The sequence below is a fragment of the Moschus berezovskii genome, chromosome 4 (genome assembly GCF_049115385.1).
Source record: "Moschus berezovskii isolate FMDL1 chromosome 4, NW_MosBer_1.0, whole genome shotgun sequence".
NCBI classification, from domain to species: Eukaryota; Metazoa; Chordata; class Mammalia; order Artiodactyla; family Moschidae; genus Moschus; species Moschus berezovskii.
The window spans coordinates 124,616,911-124,633,604 of record NC_142463.1 but is presented as its reverse complement, the minus strand read 5'-3'; the positions used below and the strand labels follow the sequence as shown (position 1 = coordinate 124,633,604).

At 42.8% G+C, this 16,694-nt stretch overlaps 1 protein-coding gene across 2 annotated transcripts in view; it reads left to right on the top strand.

Moving 5' to 3' along the window:
• The first annotated feature begins 6,153 nt into the window (after positions 1 to 6,153).
• Positions 6,154 to 16,694, top strand: part of GPR161 (G protein-coupled receptor 161) — a 69,404-nt gene continuing 58,863 nt past the window's right edge. For both annotated transcript variants that reach the window (XM_055403957.2, XM_055403962.2), the window contains exon 1: positions 6,154 to 6,289. The gene's annotated coding sequence lies outside the window, so the exon portion shown is untranslated. The remainder of the gene's footprint in view (positions 6,290 to 16,694) is intronic.

The following is a 16,694-nucleotide window of genomic DNA, read 5'->3' as shown; positions in this document are numbered from 1 at the left end:
AAAGAATCCGCCTGCAATGCAGGAGACCTGGGTTTGATCCCTGGATTGGGAAGATCCCCTGGAGAAGGGAACGGCTATCGATTCCAGTACTCTGGCCTGGAAAATTCCATGGACTGTATAGTCCATAAGGTCACAAAGAGTTGGACACGACTGAGCGACTTCCACTTTCACTTTCAATGTTAACAATGATAATGAGTGATTATATCATATTTCTATCCATAACTTTCCTCACCCAGGGAAAAGCCAAAGCATCTATAAGATGCTGTACCATCTGGCCTCCTATTTCCTCTCTGAACTCAGATTCTATTTTTCTACTCTAAGTCATGCTTCTCAAGCTACACTAGTCTCACTTTCCCTTTAACAGCCTAAGGATGTTTTCATCTTTAGGGCCTTTGCACTGAAACACTCCATGCCTGAAACAGTCTTTCCCAGATGCCCACTTGGCTGACTCCCTCACTTCCTTCAAGTCCTTTTCTCAAGAGAAGCCTTCTAAGTGAAATTTTCCATAACCAACTTATTCATGCCCCATCCCTACTCTTGAGACTTCATTTTCCCTTCTCCACTTTATTCCCTTTCTGAGCACTTATCATTACAGAAAACAGAATATATTTTATTTTTTATGGTGTCTTCTCCATCCAAATATTAGCTCCATGAACTCAAGGATTTTTGTCTTTCTTGTTTACTGACATAAAGTGGGTACTCAGAAAACAGTTGTTGAGTGAATGAATGAATGAACAGCAAAACTCTGCTCATTTCAATATGTTAAACCCTACTAGATGACAGCATGAAGTGGTCAGACACTTGCAATCATAGATAGGATCACTGTGAATACGAGGTACAAAAATGCAGAACTGGTCACCTAACTTGCACTGGTAAACCCAATACCATGAGTAGCAGTGATTTTCCAAACTGATGAAGACGTCTTGGTGACATCTGAAGAAATCAAAATACACCCTTCCCTAAACTTACACATTAATGGTATGCGTGCATGTGTGCTCACTCGCCTCAGTCATGTCCGACTCTTTGCAACCCTATGAACTATATAGCCTGCCAGGTTCCTCTGTCCATGGAATTCTTCAGGCAAGAATACTGGAGTGGGTTGCTGTGCCCAAGATTCCAAGGGATCTTCCTGCATTTCCTGTAATGCAGGCTGAGCCATGGGGGAGGCCCATACTGTAATGGCATTTCTGAACAAACTGGTGTATAACAAAACAAAGCAAAACAAAACAAAGCAAACACACCTTCGTGCTCAGATTAAAATAGTCTGATTCTAGACTCAGAAATGATGTGAAACAGCTGTGTATGTTTTTTTTTTAATCATTTGTGGGTCCTTCAAAAGTCACAGGTGAGAGGAATTTTTCTTTTTGCCTAGGATGGTCCCATGTACTGCGAGATGTTTAGTATACTTGACCCCATTCACTAAATGCCAGGAGTGCCCTCTAATCATTGTGACAACTCCTAAATGCTCCCATGATTTCTAAAATGTCATATTGAGAACCACATATTGAGTTATACGCTTTTTGTTCCAAGTAACAGAGGAATTAAACCCATATACACTTAATTTAAAAATATTTATTTGGTCCTGTTCAAGGCTACATCAACTTCCGGGAAGGCCTCATCCAGGATCTAATAGGTTAGTCAGGACTTAAATTCTCCTATTTCTTACCCCTTAGCACATGCTCATCAGTACTCTGTTTCCTAAGTTTTGGTTCCACCCAATATTCTCAGCAAAATGTCCTTGAGGCTTCATTCTGACCGGTCTCCACGCCTGAACCAATCACGTGGTTGAGAAGGATGGAAGTCCAACCCTGGGGCTGGAGGAGAGGTCAATCCTTATGTAAACCCCCTGGCTGACCCCAGGAAGAAGCAATGGTTTTCCAAAGGAAACTTGAGGGTATCCTGCAGAAGGACTGGATGCTAAGCAGGAAACAGCAGCTACCCACAACTCTTGAAGAGTCTATCTCTGGGAATGCAGCCTGCAACTTAGCAGCTTAACAAATTCCCCAAGGGACTCTTTTGATTTCTAAAAGAGCTTTATTGATACATAATTTACATACCATAAATTTCATGCATTTAAAATGCAGAATTCACTCTTTTATTATATTCACAGTTTTGCAAGTATTCCATGATCAAACTTTAAAACATCTTCATCATCTCCAAATGATACCTTGAACCACTTTAGCAGTCACTACTAAACCACTCCACCTCCAGTCCTAGGCAATAACTAATTTCTTTCTTGCTTTAGACTTACCTATTTCAGATATTGCATTTGAATGGAATCACACAATATGTGGCCTTTTGTGTCTGGCTTCTCTCACTTAGCACGTCAGCACTTCATTCCTTGTTATGGCTGAATAATATTCCATTGTGTGAATAGGGCACATTTTGTCTACATGTTCATCCATTGACAGACATTTGGGTTGTTTCCAGTTTTTGGCTATTATGAATAAAGCTACAATGAATGTTCATATACATATTTTTGTGTGGGTGTGTGTTTTTATTTCTCTTGGTTAGATATCTAGAAGTGAACTTACTGGGTCATATGGTAGCTTCATGTTTACCACCCTGAGGAGCAAACTGTTTTCTGAAGTGATTGCATCATTTGACAATCCCATCAGCAACGTACAAGTGTTCTAATTTCTCTATATCTTGCACAATACTTATTGTGTTTCTCATTATAGCCATCCTGGTGAGTGGAAGGTGGAAGCTTGGTGCTTTGATATTCATTTCCCTAATGACTAATGATGTCCAGAAGCCTTTTATATGCTTACTGACAATTTATATATCTTCTTCAGAGAAATGTAAGTTCAGATCCTTCACCCATTTAAACATGGGTGTTCATTGGAAGGACTGATGCTAAAGCTGAAACTCCAATACTTTGGACACCTCATGCGACAAGTTGTCTCACTGGAAAAGACTCTGATGCTAGGAAGGATTGGGGGTGGGAGGAGACGGGGATGACAGAGAATGAGATGGCTGGATGGCATCATCGACTCGATGGACATGAGTTTGAGTGAACTCGGGGAGTTGGTGATGGACAGGGAGGCCTGGCGTGCTGTGATTCATGGGGTCACAAAGAGTCGGACACGACTGAGCGACTGAACTGAACTGAACTGATGTTTAGCATCTTAGTATTGAGTTGTAGCAGTTCTTTGTATATTCTGGATACATGGCCTTTGTTAGATATATGATTTTAAAATAACTTGTCCCATTCTGTGAGCTATCTTTTGTTTTCTTGATGGTGTTCTAGGAAGCAGAAAGTTTAAAATTTTTTTTGAAATCCCACATATCAAACTTCTGTCACTTGAGCTTTTGGTGTTGTATAAGAAATCTCCAAGGGATCCTTATATATCCCAAAGTTTGAGAACCAAGGCCCCTGAAGGCACACTTTATTTTTATTTTGTCATTGATATATTTTAAATGTTTTATTGGGTTAGGCCGTAGTCCTAGAGTGGTAAATAAAACAGGGCTCCTGACATCATGGAATTTATGTCTACAAGTGTAGCTATATTATAAACAAATAAACAGAAATATATATATAATAATTGGGATAAATTTTAAATTGTGGCTCTGAGAGAGAGCAGAGGTTAGAAACTGTTATTTAGATGGGTCAAGGAAGACATTTAAACTGAGATGTCAAGGGTAAAAAAGATTTGGTGTGAAGAGTGAGGGAATAATACTTCACGTGGAACACACAATATATTTCCCAGTTTTGTTCTTACTAGCTTTATGTAAAGTGTTGTCTTGAAAAGATATTATAAGGACTCCCTGGAGCTACAGTGGTAAAACATCCACCTTCTAATGCAGGGGACACACGTTTGATCCCTGGATGGGGAACTAAGATCCCACATGCCGCTGGGCAACTAAGCCCACATGTCACAACTGCAGAAGCCTGTGCACCGCAACTAGAGAAATCTGTGCACTACAGTGAAGGCCCAGCACAGCCAAAAATAAAATTAATGAAGTTCTATAAAAAAGAAATTTTATATCATTGATGAGTCATCATAGGTAGATTCTTCAGCCAGCATTTAAGATTTACTTGGATGAGGCCTCTCATTATCTTAGTTCAGAAGTCTTTGGGGAACCCCAAATGAAATGGCTAATGACACTGATTTGGAAGAAGAAGATTATTAATATCTTTTGTTTAAAAATTAATCCTTGTACAAAATCAATGTCATGTTTTTCACATGACTGTAATCTATATAGTGATATATAGTGAAATAATAGTTTTTCCATTTTGCTGTGTTTGACTGAATACTGCCCATGGCTCAATATTAACTTTAGAAGAAGGAAAAAATCTTGAGAGAGAGCAATTGAAAAAAATGCACGTGTCGGTAGCAGTTTCTATTCTTGAATGCACAGTAAGTTCTCAGTTTATGAGCTATGGGAGGAAAAATCTTTGTGATAAATAACATATTTGATAATGAGAAGCAGGAGAAAAAAACTCTTTTCAGTTGAGTTCAAAATGAAATAGAGTAACTTTGGGAAGGACATCTTTTGCATCATGGGTGGATACAGAGCTGAGAGTCATAACTGTTTTTGATTCTCATTGTCTTCATGCCAGTCTATGGCATATATTACCAGATCTTTCTTGGATGCAAACTTTCAAAAGGGTTTAGCACTCTATAGCATTAAGGATTTACTTCCATTATCTCGTTTCATCTTTCTAACTCTACAGATAGGCAGGTGTGAGTAGGCCTATTTTACATATGATGAATAAGCTGAGAGCTGAGATTCGGGAAGGTTAAATGACTCTCCTAGGGTCAGTGCTTAGCCAGTGCCTGAGTCAATGCAAATTACAAAAATAAACAGGGATTTCAAAATGAAAGTCTAAAATACCCTCAAGAACAGACTACTTTAAGGTCTTTCAAGCATCTGGATTGCTGGTGACCTAGATACTGTGTGGAGTTTCAGCTTCCAGTTTTTGACCAAATAAAGCAGCTGTCCCATAGGAATATTAAGGCATCCATGTACTTTTTGTGTCCCTATTATCTCCTTTGTCCCTGAAGACAAGCTGGGTGTTTGGCAGGTGCTAGATAGTAAATTATCATTCTAAAATGGTAACTCAGTGGCCTAATATTAATAAGGAAGCAGCTCCCACAGTGCCAACTTGTAGACAAGGGAATAACTAATATATTTATCAAAGTGGATGGATTTCAGAGTTATTTGAATCCTGTTCTGGGCATAGCATCAGTTTTTGCTGGAGTTTGATGAACTGGGCTTTATAACTTCTTACCTGATTCATTTACTACTCCTTTCCTCTCTCGTTTCTTTCTTCCTTCTCTACCTTCATGTTTAAAGCAGTTTTATTGTATGATTCAACTTTTTGTCCTTTTATTAAGACTGCTGCACAGAAAAACATGAGGCTAGAGATGCTACAGAACATGGGAACAGAGGAAGGGGGTAAAAACCACACATGAGAAGGAACTGTTTTTTCCCCTGAACCGGCAGTGCCCTGGTCTGTGTATTGTAATTACTGCTCCTAGGCCTTGGCTCAAAGGTAGAGTAGCCTTGAAAAGATCTGTTTACATTCACCCTCCCACTCTCAGGAGTTGTGGGATCCTCAAAGGCTGGTTTCGCGGGTGGATTCGCTGTGATATTCCCAGGGTGCGGGACAGTGCCTGGCACCAGGCAGATGCTCAGGCACGTTGGCTGGATGAATGAAAGGTGAAGCAGGAAAGGCGATGCCAGGAGTCGTCCACGGCGAGACTGGAGGAGGAGAATGGGTCTGTGCGGAGCCTACGGGAAGAATCCAAAAGTGTAAGTGCAATGCAGAGAGAATGGCAAAGGCTTCGTCCTAACAGCTGGAACTGGGACGGAGGAACGGGAATCAGGGGAGGCCCGAGGAGGGACCACAAAGGTTTACGGGCCGAGAGGGTAGGAGCGAGACAAAGAGCAGCAGCTGAGGCCGACCGTGGGAAGAAGTGGAAAAGTGGCCGGGAGGGAGGGCAGACGCGAAAGGAAGGGGTGTGAGGGATGGGCAGCGGCGGCGCCGGGGCGGGCAGGGGCGCGGCGCGCGGAGCCCGGGAGGGGCCGCGGGCGGAGGGGCTCGGGACGGCGAAGCGGCGGGCGGCGCGAGCGCCGCGAAGTTGCTCGGGCCGCGCTCCGGCCGGGTGCGCGTGCTGGCGGCGGGGCGGCGGGAGGAGCGAAGCGGGGCGCCCGGGCTGAAACCCGAAACCTCCGGTCCCCGAGCGCGGCCGGAGGAAGGAAGCTGCTGCCGCCGCGGCGACGGAGGCGGGGAGGCGGCTCGGGCCGACCGGCCCTGAGCTGCCGCGGCGGCGGCCTGTGGGTGAGTGCCCGCCGGGGCGCGGGCGGGCAGCGGGCGCCGGCAGGGAGGGAGCGGGGCCGTCCTTTGTGCCGTGCGGCGGGCGCGCGGTGCAGGCCCGGCGGGGTCTCCGCGCCCCTTCCCGCCGCCGCCCCGCCCCGACGGCGCCTTTTTCTCCGCGCCCCTTGGAGGTAGGGAGTCATCTTCCCGCGCGCCGCCCTGCTTCGGGGACCCGGGGCGCTTTAAGGGAAGATCTTGAGGGCGCGCCCCTCTCCTGCGGCCAGGGGCTTCTGAGAGGCCCTTCCCCCTAGCCCGCCTGGCTTCCCCCTGGCTGCCGGAAGCCCCTTTCCCAGACCCCCAGAAAGGGAGGACAGCGGTGCGGCCCCGTGCCCCCTGGGCCGAGGGGCTTGAAGGTCCCCTCCGGGCCAGGTGTGCGGGGCAAAGCGGCCTCGACCCTTGGCCGCAATCCGTGAGGCCCAGGTGAGCTGCATCCTCAGTCGGGGCTCCGGGCGCTCTCTCGAGCTGGGCGGAAGGTGCGCCCAGAAGTCGCCCGGCCCCGCTGGGCGCCGCCGGGTAGGCGTCTCTGCTCTTCAGGTCTGCCAGCGGAGATTCGCTTAGTTTGGGGGTACTTGGCCCGCCTTCTGGGCCAGAGCTTAGCCCTGGTCCAAACCTTTTGACAAAGGCATGTGGGATAAGAGTGTCTACTGAATAACTGTGATGTTCTGGGGTCTGCTCTCGTAACCACACAGCGGTGCGTTATCAGTTTATCTCACATCTTTGAGACTGTTTTTTTTTTTTTTTTAATTGTATCTTTCATCCGTTTCGTCAGTGCTTTCAAGAGCCCTGAAAGCACCTCCTCCCTGTGAAGGTGGTGTGGTTTTGGAGAAAAAGGACTTTGGTTCCTTGATGTATCCAGTTCATATAATGATAGCATTAGCGTTTGAGGGGAGGCTCGAGGTGGAGGTGGTGGAGTGAGCGTCACTGTGCCCCCTCCCCATCCAGCCAACAGAGACTCAGCCCAGCCTCTTTTCCACCTGTGACCTGGACCCAGGAATGAGCTTTGGAGAGCTACTGCATCGAAAAATATTAGATGGCTTTCCCTCATAATCCATCGTGGCTACTGAGGCATTTCCCAGGCTCCCAGCAGAAAGAGGTGGTGGGAAGAACCTCAGATCGCAGACAGGAGCTCTTCATCAAACTCTCTTTAACTGGGATTCAACCACCCATTTCGGTCACTTCTTCCACAGTGCCTCTCTTTTCCTGTCTTAGTCTACACTCATTATTTTATACTTCCAAGCACTTTAATACACACTTTTAAATTTCATTCATATAACAGCCGTCTAAAGTGTTATTAGCAGCTTTTACAGGTGAGGAAACTGAGACTCAAGAAAAGTACTCTCTCTGCTCAGCAAGTAAGGAGCCAAGATTGTACTCAGGTCCTTTGACTTGGCAGTACTTTTCACATGGGCTCCAACACAGGTGGGTCCTTGAACTCAGGATTTTCCTTGCCCTACAACTCCAGCACCTTGATGGGAAGAATAGGAACTTTTCACAAGGAGGCCCGCTTGGCATTTAGAAACTAAGTTCAAGCCTCAAGTAGTCAAATCATTTTCTTTATGTTGCAGCTCTGTGCAGGGGGAGTCAGAAATGAGGTCTGGCCATGTGATCAGAGGGTTGGAGTTCGTTGCTTGGGTTCTGTTAAATACAGAATGGGGTGAACTGGAGCTAATCTAAATGCCACCCAAAGGAGGTACAGTTCTGTGATGTAAGCTCTGCTGGGACCAGTCAGGAAGCCTGAGTGCAGAATGGCTATGTGGGCGCTGTGTGTAGAACATGCCTTCTGTAAAGAGATAGGAGCAGGTGTGACAAGGTATTAGCACTTTGCTTAATCTGAATTGGGGGAGGGGGGCGGTAGAAAGTTGCAAATTTTTAAGGAAGAAAGCTCCATGTTTTTAAAATTTGCAACTAATTCAAAACGGTTTTCAAAGTATGCTGGGAAACCAAATCATGTGTGTAGGCTCGTAGCCTGCAGACTGCCAGCTTGCAACCTTAGGAAGTACTTGCTGTCATTCTGAGATGCAATAAAGCGTAACTGGAGGGCAGAAGTGATGTTTTCTTGCTGTTTTTCTTTGAGAGCAACAAACATCAACAAAGTTGGAGGTAGTGCTACCTGGAGTTTGGAGTAAGGATTGACTTTATGACTCAGTACTTCATTCATTCGGCCGGTACTAGTACTGATCTCCTCTGTGATTCTAGTCCTGCACCAAGAGAATACTTCCAACTAGTTTTTGTTAGCCAGTTTAACAAATCTGGAAACAGAAGTGAATATGAATGCATAATGTATAGTTTATTGATATTATATTATAAAACGTGATAAAGTACTATTTGCATTTACAACTTTAGGACCAACCTTAGTATATTGGATATGCCTTTAAAATACATAAATGGGGATCATATATAATTATATGCTCCATGACTTAATTTTTTGACTTAATCAGACTTGGATGTCTTCTGATGTCAATAACATAGATATACTTCATTCTTTTTAATGGCTACATAGTATTTTATAGTATAGATTCACCAGAATTCATTTAAACATTTTTCTATTGAGGGACCTTGAGATTTTTTTCCAGCTTCATCTATTATCAATGCTATAGTGAACATATTGAATGGTTTGCCTTGGAAACGAACAGAGATCATTCTGTCCTATGCAATGTTGTTCTTTACAGCATCGGACTTTACTTTTATCACCAGTCACATCCACAACTGGGTGTTGTTTTTGCTTTGGCTCTGTCTCTTTATTCTTTCTGGAGTTATTTGTCCACTTTTCTCCAGTAGCATATTGGGCACCTACTGACCTGGGGAGTTCATCTTTCAGTATCATATCTTTTTGCCTTTTCATACTGTTCATGGGGTTCTCAAGGCAAGAATACCAAACTGGTTTGCCATTTCAGTCCCTTCTCCAGTGGACTACATTTTGGTCTTCATGACCCAGATCTTCACATCATGAAAAGATCTTCGGGACCCATATAACCACAATGGCAAAATCACTCACCTAGCACCAGACATCCTGGAATGCAAAGTCAAGTGGGCCTAAGGAAACATCACTAGGAACAAAGCTAGTGGAATTCTGGCAGAGCTATTTCAAATCCTAAAAGATGATGCTCTGAAAGTGCTGCACTCAATATGCCAGCAAAATTGGAAAACTCAGCAGTGACCACAGGACTGGAGAAGGTCAGTTTTCATTCCAATCCTAAAGAAAGGCAATGCCAAAGAATGTTCAAACTATAGCACAGTTGCACTCATCTCACACGCTAGCAAAGTAATGCTCAAAATTCTCCAAGCCAGACTTCAACAGTACGTGAACCGTGAACTTCCAGATGTTCAAGCTGGATTTAGAAAAGGCAGAGGAACCAGAGATCAAATTGCCAACATCCATTGGATCATCGAAAAAGCAAGAGAGTTCCAGAAAAGCATCTACTTCTGTTTTATTGACTATGCTAAAGCCTTTGACTGTGTGGGTCACAACAAACTGTGGAAAATTCTTAAAGAGATGAGAATACCAGACCACCTGACCTGCCTCCTGAGAAATCTATATGTAGGTCAAGAAGCAACAGTTAGAAATGGACATGTAACAACAGACTGGTTCTAGATCAGGAAAGGAGTACATCAAGGCTGTATATTGTCAGCCTACTTATTTAACTTCTGTGCAGAGTACATCATGTGAAATGCCGGGTTGGATGAAAAACAAGCTGGAATTGAGAATGCAGGGAGAAATATCAATAACTTCAGATATGCAGATGACACCACCCTTATGGCAGAAAGAGAAGAGGAAATAAAGAGCCTCTTGATGTAGGTGAAAAAGGAGAGTGAAAAAGTTGGCTTAAAGCTCAACATTCAGAAAACTAAGATCATGGCATCTGGTCCCATCACTTCATGGCAAATAGATGGGGAAACAAAGAAAACAGTGGCTGACAGTGAAAGTTTTACTTCTTCTTTTCCAATTTGTTTTCCTTTTATGTCTTTTTCTGCTCTGATTGCTGTAGCCAAAATTTCCAGAACTATGTTGAATAGTAGTGGTGAGAGTGGGCACCCTTGTCTTTTTCCTGATTTTAGGGGAAATGCTTTCAGTTTTCCACCATTGAGGATAATGTTTGCTGTGGGTTTGTCATATATAGCTTTTATTATGTTGAGGTATGTCCCTTCTATTCCCACTTTCTGGAGGGTTTTTATCATAACTTTCACTGTTCGCTGATGACATGATCCTCTACACAGAAAACCCTAGAGACTCTACCAGAAAACTACTAGAGCTAATCAATGATTACAGTAACGTTGCAGGATATAAAATCAACACACAGAAATCCCTTGCATTCCTATACACTAATAATGAGAAAATAGAAAGAGAAATTAAGGAAACTATTCCATTCACTGTTGCAACGAAAAGAATTAAATACTTAGGAATATATCTACCTAAGGAAACAAAAGACTTGTACATAGAAAACTATAAAACACTACTGAAAGCAATCAAAGAGGACACTAATAGATGGAGAAATATACCATGTTCATGGATTGGAAGAATAAATATTGTAAAAATGAGTATACTACCCAAAATAATTTATACATTCAATGCAATCCCTATCAAGCTACCAAAGATATTTTTCACAGAACTAGAACAAATAATCTCACAATTTGTATGGAAATACAAAAAACCTCGAATAGCCAAAGCAATCTTGAGGAAGAAAAATGGAACTGGGGGAATTAACCTGCCGGACTTCAGGCTCTACTACAAAGCCACAGTCATCAAGACAGTTTGGTACTGGCATAAAGACAGAAATATAGATCAATGGAACAAAATAGAAAGCCCAGAGATAAATCCACGCATCTATGGTCACCTCATCTTTGACAAAGGAGGCAAGAATATAAAATGGAGAAAAGACAGTCTCTTTAACAAGTGGTGCTGGGAAAACTGGTCAGCCACTTGTAAAAGAATGAAACTAGAACACTTCCTAACACCATACACCAAAATAAACTCAAAATGGATTAGAGAGCTAAATGTAAGACCAGAAACTATAAAACTCCTAGAGGAGAACGTAGGCAAAACACTCTCCGACATAAATCACAGCAGGATCCTCCATGACCCACCTCCCAGAATATTGGAAATAAAAGCAAAAATAAACAAATGGGACCTAATTAAAATCAAAAGCTTCTGCACAGCAAAGGAAACTATAAGCAAGGTGAAAAGACAGCCTTCAGAATGGGAGAAAATAATAGCAAATGAAGCAACTGATAAAGGATTAATCTCCAAATTATACAAGCAGCTCCTGCAGCTCAATTCCAGAAAAATAAATGACCCAATCAAAAAATGGGCCAAAGAACTAAACAGAAATTTCTCCAAAGAAGACATAAAGATGGCTAACAAACACATGAAAAAATGCTCAACATCCCTCATAATCAGAGAGATGCAAATCAAAACCACAATGAGATACCATTTCACACCAGTCAGAATGGCTGCTATCCAAAAGTCTACAGGCAATAAATGCTGGAGAGGATGTGGAAAGAAAGGAACCCTCTTACACTGTTGGTGGGAATGCAAACTAGTACAGCCACTATGGAGAACAGTGTGGAGATTCCTCAAAAAACTGGAAATAGAACTGCCATATGATCCAGCAATCGCACTCCTGGGCATACACACCGAGGAAACCAGAATTGAAAGAGACATGTGTACTCCAATGTTCATTGCAGCACTGCTTATAATAGCCAGGACATGGAAGCAACCTAGATGTCCATCTGCAGACGAATGGATAAGAAAGCTTTGGTACATATACACAATGGAGTATTATTCAGCCATTAAAAAGAATACATTTGAATCAGTTCTAATGAGGTGGATGAAACGAGCCTATTATACAGAGTGAAGTAAGCCAGAAAGAAAAACACCAAAACAGTATACTAACGCATATATATGGAATTTAGAAAGATGCAAATGATAACCCTGTATACGAGACAGCAAAAGAGACACAGATGTATAGAACAGTTTTGGGGACTCTATGGGAGAGGGTGAGGGTGGGATGATTTGGGAGAATGGCATTGAAACACGTATGTTGTCATATGTGAAACGAATCACTAGTTCAGGGTCAATGCATGTTATAGGATGCTCGGGGCTGGCATGCGGGGATGACCCAGAGGGAGGATAGAGGGAGGAGGGAGGTGGGAGGGGGGTTCAGGAGGGGGAACTTATGTAAACCCGGGGCAAATTCATATCAATGTATGGCAAAACTAATATAATATTGTAAAATAATTTGCCTCCAATAAAAAATAACTACAAAAAAAAAAAAAAAGAAAACAGTGGCTGACTTTATTTTGGGGTCTCCAAAATCACTGCAGATGGTGACTATAGACATGTTATTAAAAGACTCTCACTACTTGGAAGAAAAGCTATAACCAACCTAGACAGTGTATTAAAATGCAGAGACATTACTTTGCTGACAAAGGTCTGTCTAGTCAAAGCTATAGTTTTTCAAGTAGTCATGTATGGATGTAAGAGTTGGATTATAAAGAAAGCTGAGTGCCGAAGAACTGATGCTTTTGAACTGTGGTGCTGGGACTCTCAAGAGTCCCTTGGACTGCAAGGAGATCCAACCAGTCCATCCTAAAGGAAATCAGTCCTGAATATTCATTGGAAGGACTAATGCTGAAGCTGAAACTGCAATACCATGGCCACCTGGTGCGAAGAGCTGACTCATTTGAAAAGACCCTGATGCTGGGAAAGATTGAAGGCAGGAGGAGAAGGGGATGACAGAGGATGAGATGGTTGGATGGCATCAATGTCTCGATGGACATGAGTTTGAGCAAGCTCCGAGAGTTGGTGATAGACAGGGAAGCCTGCCGTGCTACAGTCCATGGGGTCGCAAAGAATCGGACACGACCGAGTGACTGAACTGACAGTGAACATGCTTATACATAAGTCTCTGTGTTTGCAGAGTATTTCTGGATGAAAGTTATTCTTAGAAGTGAAGTTGTTGGGTCAGAGGAAATGTATATTTTAAACATTTATTTAAGCAGAATTCCTTTTGTTTATTGGGATCTGGGGATTAATCAGAAAAAGAGACTGAGTTTATTTAATTACTTAGGTGTACTTGTTTGGAGATAGATGTATACATAAGGCGTAGGTAGTATTCAAAGGCTCTAAATGGTAATACCTCCCTTCTACTCTAGCCCTCTATTTTCCTTTTTTGGTACAACTAATTTGCCACTTTTTTTGTGTTCTTCTATACACATGCATTTATAGGTAAATAAAATATTCAATTTTATTTTCAATTTTCTTCCTCTAAAAAAATTATTATAGTAGCATATTAAATACCCCATTCTGCTTATAAAATTTTAAAAATTTAGTGTATATCTTGGACACCATTCCATATCAAAATTGTGTGCATTTTAAATGCTGATAGATTCTTCTAAGTCTACTTTATGGATTTATACTTCTTCTGATCCGTTAACAATTTTTCCATTGAATTGTTGGTAATTTCATCAATTTGTGATATATAGTACATAGTACATAGTGAAGTCGCTCAGTCATGTCCGACTATTTGCGACCTCGTGGACTGTAGCCCACCAGGCTCCTCATCCATGGGATTCTCCAGGCAAGAATATTGGAGTTGGTTGCCATTTTCTTCTCCAGGGGATCTTCCCGACCCAGGGATCGAACCCAGGTCTCAGGGTCTTTTTAAATGCTAATCCTTTTCTTGTTAATAAATCAAGTATCTTGTCTTGTTTGTCTTCCCAGGTTTGATTGTTTAATGTTTGGTTTGGTTGTTTAATGTTTATGAGTTAGTGTTCAGAGAAGGCAATGGCACCCCACTCCAATACTCTTACCTGGAAAATCCCATGGGCGGAGGAGCCTGGTAGGCTGCAGTCCATGGGGTCACTAAGAGTCAGACATGACTGAGTGACTTCACTTTCACTTATCACCTTCATGCAATGCAGAAGGAAATGGCAACCCACTCCAGTGTTCTTGCCCGCAGAATCCCAGGGACAGGGGAGCCTGGTGGGCTGCCGTCTATGGGGTCGCATAGAGTTGTACACGACTGAAGTGACTTAGCAGCAGCAGCAGCAGCATGAGTTAGTGTTGGTCTCTCAATCGTATCTGATTCTTTGTGATCCCATGGACTGTGTAGCCCACCAGGCTCCTCTGTCCATGGGATTTTTCAGGCAAGAGTACTGGAGTGGGGTGCCATTGCCTTCTCCAATGTTTATGTAGTTAAGTCTATAAGACTTTTCTCTATGGCTTCAAGTTTTCTGTCATTTAGGAAGCCTTCTCCCATCTCAAAATTAATTTTTCCTAAATTCTCTCTTTCCTCTTCATTTTTCTTTGCATATTTCATCTAAAATTATTGAAAATTTTTGTATCTTTTACTTTGCTTCAGTGTCTTTCCTTTCTGACACCAGGCAGGTCAAGATTTGAATTTGAGATCAAGGTTGAAGGTCAAGGTTTGCTGGTGAGCCTCTTTAGCTAATATAGCATGTCCATTTCCTTTCACTTTTATTATGACTTTTTTTTTTTTAACCAAATCTTAAGGATTAGCTCTTCTTCAGGTGGGAGAGAGAAAGGGCATTCTAGACAGTGGAACCATTATGGTCATGTGCAAAGTCATGGTGTTGGAGAGAGCAGCGCATACTTAGGGAACCGTGATTTATTCAGTGGGGCTGAAGTGTGGGCTCCTGTAAGTGAAAAGACTCTGCAGATGCCAGAAGGTGGCATGTCATGACCAGGTTTGTGTAGCAGGTGCTCAGCCTTGCAGCAGTGGGGAGGACACATTGGAGTAGGGGTGAGATTAAAGACAAAAAGCTGAGATAGAAACATCTGGTTGTCATTCAGGGAAAAGATGACGAGGCTCTGATCTGTGGTAATGGCAGTGCAGATGAAGTTTTGAGTTAGGAATTAGTGGTACACTTTGAACTGTGGTGCTGGAGAAGACTCTTGAGAGTCCCTTGGACTGCAAGAAGATCCAACCAGTCCATTCTAAAGGAGATCAGTCCTGGGTATTCATTGGAAGGACTGATGCTAAGGCTGAAACTCCAATACTTTGGCCACCTCATGCGACGAGTTGACTCATTGGAAAAGACTCTGATGCTGGGAGGGATTGGGGCGGGAGGAGAAGGGGACGACAGAGAATGAGATGGCTGGATGGCATCACCGACTCAATGGACATGAGTTTGAGTGAACTCTGGGAGTTGGTGATGGACAGGGAGGCCTGGTGTGCTGTGATTCATGGGGTCGCGGAGAGTCGGACACGACTGAGCGACTGAACTGAACTGACTGAACTGAAATGTCTCTAAGGAATGGAACCCACCAGCTTTAATTGCTTTACATACATTCTCTCATTGAATTCTAGCCATTCAGTATGGATATCCAAAGCTCAGATATATCCATTAATCTGCCCAAGGTCACATAGAAAGTGTCAATCATGGCCTTAGTCCCATCAGGATTATCTGACAAGAATGGTCTAGGGTGTCCAGGTGTCCTAGATTTCTGTCCTGAGTGATTCTGGTGGGTGGTGATGTTTTTTTCTAGAGTAGAGAAAAACATGAAGTATAGCATATTGAGATGATAGAAGCAGAGATGATGAATTCTGTTTTGTATATGTTATATCTGAGGTACCTGGGTGTGATGTATGGGAGAAAACATCTACTGGGTAGAAGTGAATCTGGAGCCCCCAAGAGTTGTCTAGGCTATAGATGGAGATTTTAGAGTCATCCTTGTTTTGGTGAGTACAGAGAGGGAACATACACAAAGAGGGAGAGGGAGAGATGAGGTATCAAACAGGACTCTTCCTTTTGAAAGTGGTAGAAAATCCAGTTCAAATTGGCAAAAGCAAAAAAAAAAAAAACCACACAAAAAACGTTATTGGCTCATGTCACTAAAAATCTGTAGCTTGTATTTGGCCTTATGCATGGATTCAGAGTTCAAATGATTCATCTGTAGTTTTTTTGTTACCTTCCTTGTCTCATGCTCTTCCCTCATGATGGCTGGGGGAAGCTGCAGATTCAAATCCAGTAGAGGGGGACGTTGTGTTTCTCCCAGCAACAGTCCCTTTATGTCTCAGAAACTGGTTGGGTCACAGGGATTTGGAAGATGCTCTTGGTAAGGCATCAGTGGTGTCACATCCATGAAGTCACATGAACTCAGAGGAGGAAAAGGATGACTCTTTACAAGAAACTCAGGGGCAACTTCAGAGCAAGTGGAAGAGATTAAAGGGAAGTTAATTTCCTTGGTAGATGAGAAAGGAAGAAGTAGTGCCTCCCCAGACAATATCTTGGGAAACTGTAACACTTAGAGTTCTGAATGATTACAGGTAGATATAAAACTGGTAGGAAACAAAGTGGGGAGAGGCAGAAGGGAGCTGGATCAAGGGAGATGAAGTGAAAGTCTCAG